Consider the following 5,000-nt stretch of genomic DNA (forward strand, 5'->3'; position numbering starts at 1 on the left):
GTAGCTATGCACTTCGTTAGCATACTGGAAAGTGTTGCGGAATACATCAGGTAGTAGACCTTTGTGCCAGAGGTGGGCAAATTCTAAGGTATTGACCAACTTCCTCAATCTCATAGGAGGTATTTGCTATTCGCTCTTCCATGCTCATAAGATCTTTCTTAATGTTATTTACTTCGGAGTTGGTCTTACTCAAGTCTGTCCTCTGTTGATGAAGTTTTTCGTTCGACTGCCTGATTTGTTTCAATGGATCGTCATACTTGTCCGAGAAAAGTTGAACTGATGCTCTTAATTCACTGAACTCAGTAGACATAGTCTCCAATTTAGAATGAAGCGGTTCAAGTTCCTTCTTTAGAAGGTCCTTTACCTGTCCAATTGTAGCCATAGTTATCTTAGCGCCGTAAGACGACAGAGCCCTCTCAAACATGGCCGGACGCCATAACGACATATGCTAAGACATAAGTTCATAAATAACTTCATTATTTGATGTGTTGTTTCAGAATTTTATCACTTTACGTTTTTTTAAACCAGTTCAATTTTGAGTTTCCTTTGTCTATTATCCATTACTGTAATCTGAAGCAAAGGAAAATCAAAATTAAACTGGTTGAAGAAATTTTGAAGTAATGTTTTTAAAGAAAGCTGCAGAGTTTAACCGGGGTTTAAAAAACGAGGTGTAACAGAGTGTTTTTAAGACCTGATAACACACATGCTGCAACTTTTTTGAACATTTCTTTAAAATGTCTTAAACCAGTTTAATTTTGATTTCCCATTGCTTCAGATTACGATAATGGATATTAGACACAGAAATAGATACTTGATGAGTATGATGTGTCTACTGCAGATTGGTAATTTTCAACACAGGAGGGCATTGTGGGTGATATTGAATACACTGTAATTACATGAGTTTAATCCATAAGTCTATACAGGATGTCACTCTTGGCTATGGATTCAAGAAATTCATCCCCCCCCACAAAAAAAAAACACCACAAACTGCATTGCGGTCAGTGAAAATGTCGTTTTACTTGGGATACTGGTTAATTGGTGTTTGTATGGTCAAACATGTTCGGTCATTGGCTGTATACTATGTGACCAATAGTCTAAAACGGTTATCTCTGATGAAAACATTGTTCATTTTTCATTTAGACATTTGAGTCGCGAATGAATATTCAATAGACAAGTTCACGCTCTTGAATTTATCATGGGTAATCAGGGCAATATGGAGAGAAATTCAATGGTTTGTGTGGAAGTTCAATACAATGAAAAGTGATGAAATGGTATATGAAATGAATCATATATGAACTGTGGATATGAAATCAAGTGAAGCTATGATTGCAAAATTGCGCTCATAACTGCGCTCATAATTGCACTCATAACTGCGAAGATCATAGCTTCACTTGATTTCATTTCCGCAGTTCATATATGATTCATTTCATATACCGTTTCACCATTGATTGATTCCTCGCGTGACCATTATAACCCGCAGATGACCAGCTCCCAACGTCAATGGCTTCATAGCTCAGTTGCTTAGAGAGTCGCACCGGAATCGCGAGGTCACGGGTTCAAACCCCGTTGAAGTCCTGAATTTTTCAGGCTTCTCTACGCAATTGCAAAATTGCGCTCATAACTGCGAAGATCATAGCTTCACTTGGCAAAATAAAGTTGGAGAGAATAGCTACTGTAGAAATTATTTTATTAAACAGAGTTTCTGCCATACGTTTCCTGTCTTTCCAAAGGCACAAAATTACAGAGAATGTATGGAGACAAAAAAAGCAATGTTTAGGAATTCCAAAGAATAGATGAAGAGTCCAGTTCATCCCAGTTGTATGTTTGGTTTATGAAGGCGAAAGTCTATAAAGTAGAGTCATGTACAGTATATTTTGCTTTGAATTTCCATACAAACCTTTGAATTTTCCACCATGTTGCCTGATTACCAATTATGCACTCGAGAGCGTTAAATGGTATATACTAATAAGAATATTTTTTCAGCAATTGTGTTATTTCCTGATTAAAAGCTTTATAATGTCTCGTAGTAATGAGAGTTTCATGTACCTATTAGCCAGTTTCAAATTAAGTTCAAGTTTCTAGTTCAAGCTTATTAATTATTATTATTATTATTATTATTATTATTGTTATTACATATTACAAAAGCATCACTCTTACCCGCGAATAGCGAAAGCTAATCTAGGCGGGTAGCGTGAAATTGATATATTACATATTATACAAATACAATTTTAAATTGACGTATATTCCGTACTTAAATTGATCGCAATCATGCCTACATCTTAAGACTATAATGTATACTCTATAAACTTGCCTATATAACTTTTTGTAAGTGAGACATAATAGTTGGTATGTCAACATAATCCTCCTGATTGAGAATTTCAAGTAAGCAGTGTCGCATTTTATTCTTGAAGCATGGCTTAGATAATTTCCTCAGGTCTGGAAGGATGCTATTCTATATTATTACACCTCGTCGAGAAAAAGATTTGATTTGATGGGTAAACCTGGAATATTTAGTGTAGAGATTACCGGCGGAAGAAAATCTTGTGCTGTCTGTGTGTAATACGTTCGCAGAACTGAAAAGCTTGGATACATTACGGGGTGATAAGTTATTATGGACATCATGCATTAAAATCGAAACTGCTTTAAAATTCAGGAGGCCGATTGGGAGGCACGCGGAGGAAACAGAAAGAGGAACAGCAGATCTATAAGGCACGCTTTTGTAGAACAAGGATTTGGTTAAGGTATATCTGTGGTGCCTGGCCCCAGACAGTAAGGCCACATAAAAGGTAAGGCGAAACCAAAGATCTGTAAAGCGTCAGCAGCGTACTAGATGGTACAAAATGTCTTAATCTTGCAATAACACCAACAGTTTTGCTTATTTTTGATGTTATATAGAAAATATGGTATTTCCATGAAAGATTCGAATAAATCAGTATACCAAGATATTTTATGTATGTCTTTTGATCGAGGAGGACAAACTCCTTAGTGTGAATATCAAATATCTTTATCATGACATCACGATCAAGTTTCTTCTGATAAGGGACGGACCATTAGAAAAGTGTGGGGGGGGGGGGGGGCCGGCCAAAACCAAAAAAAAATTCATGCAAGGGAAAATGCCAAGAAAAAAAATTCGCCTAAAGAAGAAGGTAAAGAAAAAAAATTCATGCAGAAGGAAGGTCACATGACGTCACGGCCGCCATGTTGGTGTCCCCAAAACAATGAAATGGCGGCCATGTTGGTGTCCCGATCCAATCCTCCGGGAATTGAAAGCTATTATTATGCTACCGTCTTCTTTTGTTTTCGTTGAGAAACATGGCTGTTGATCACGTGAGTGAAACCCAAGAATTGTGACTTTTATTTAATAATTATATAATATTTGCCAGTGTCTATTAAAAATAATTCTTATTCAAAATATTCTTGGGGCCTTACCCCAGGCCCTGCAATATTGTTCTTAATAAATAAAGACATCTAGTGTACTGAGGTGTTTTCCTCAAACTGAATGAAATGACAAATTAAAGGTGACATAAATTAATTCGCACTACAATATTATGTTAAAATGGGGTTGACAGACCTGCACGACTAAAGCTGTATGCCCATCACAGCATGAAAAAAGGCATTTACGGACAATTAAAGTTACGTAAATCTGCGTAAAGTTGGGTCAACTACTTTACGCCACTTTCACATCTCTTATAAAGTCTTGTAAAGGTACATTTACGCCTTAAGACGTAAAGCTTGCGTAAAGGTGGTTTAAAGTCGATGAGCCTAATTTACTTTTCTTTACGCACATTATAAAGTTTGCGTAAAGTTGAACTTTACTAGACCGCAAGTAAAGTTGCTGTAAAGCTAGGGTAAATGTGTTCAGTCAGATTACGCTTGTTTTTGTTTTACGTGATGGTTTTAAACCGCATCTTTCGCAAAATTACGAAGCTTTCATAATAGTCTAGCACAAATGCACTCTGCCCGCAGGGTAGTGCAGACGACATGATGTGTTTCTCTCTGGCCCAGTTCAAACGTCGCAATTCACATGTGCCGAATACAACTGCATGTGAAATGCGACGTTTGAATAAATTAAACTCGACAGAATTGAATTATATTCGACTGAAGTTCCGCAATGGTTTCAAACGTCGCATTTCACATGTGCCGAATAAAAAACAAGGAGTTCTCATTGGCTTACACTAAATCAACATTTATGAAATATGATCCGTCCAGTCGCGAGGGAAGGTTAAAATTCTAGTCAAAAATGGGCCAAATTAAGAAAGACTCCAGACGTTTCTCCGTGTCGTGTTGTGTAGTCAAGCCGCCATTTTGCATTCTTAGCGCCAGTTCCTCTCGGACTCGTCTCGTGTTCATCCATCCCTGACCCCGCTGCGCCAATCTCCACGATCATGGACCCAGATGAAGTGAAAATCTAGGCCATCTTTGTCAGTGAATTTGTATCCGTCCACCAAATTGATAGTTTTAGTAATTAAGAATGTATATATTTGCTTATTTTTCATGGCAGTCTTGTTTCCAACCATTTTGGACTGAAATCCCTTGTCGTCAAGGAGGCCAAAGTTTGCTTAATGATTAGCTAAATCTATCAACTTCCTGTTCTCCAAATTAGAAGCCAACAGGAAGTAAAGCGAATTTCCGCGAACAGAAATAGGTTATGATTGTAAGTATCAATTTGGTGGACGGATACAAATTCACTGACAAACCTTAACCCTAGATTTTACCTTCTCGTGGAGATTGACGCGGCGGGATCAGGGATGGATGAACACGAGACGAGTCCGAGAGGAAGTGGCACTAAGAATGCAAAATGACGGCTGGTCAAGACACAGCACGACACGGAGAAACCTCTCGAGTCTTTCTTAATTTGGCCCATTTTTGACTGGAATTTTAACCTTCAAATGGGTAAAAGTTTCATTTTCATTTAATTTTATGTTTTTTTCATGATCCCCGGCGATCCGAGTTGATCCGACCCGGACTGGCGGTCCGAGTTGATCCGGTCCGACTTTGTA

General features: G+C 37.9%; 1 protein-coding gene across 1 annotated transcript in view; it reads right to left on the minus strand.

Annotated features, from left to right (window-relative positions):
- Positions 1-4,678: 4,678 nt before the first annotated feature.
- LOC138036013 (uncharacterized) overlaps positions 4,679-5,000 on the minus strand; it is a 3,347-nt gene continuing 3,025 nt past the window's right edge. Inside the window, exon 1 of the mRNA XM_068882391.1 lies at positions 4,679-5,000. This exon is cut by the window's right edge and continues 3,025 nt beyond it. The gene's annotated coding sequence lies outside the window, so the exon portion shown is untranslated.

Source organism: Montipora capricornis, unplaced genomic scaffold (assembly GCF_036669925.1).
Source record: "Montipora capricornis isolate CH-2021 unplaced genomic scaffold, ASM3666992v2 scaffold_449, whole genome shotgun sequence".
Classification (NCBI taxonomy): domain Eukaryota; kingdom Metazoa; phylum Cnidaria; class Anthozoa; order Scleractinia; family Acroporidae; genus Montipora; species Montipora capricornis.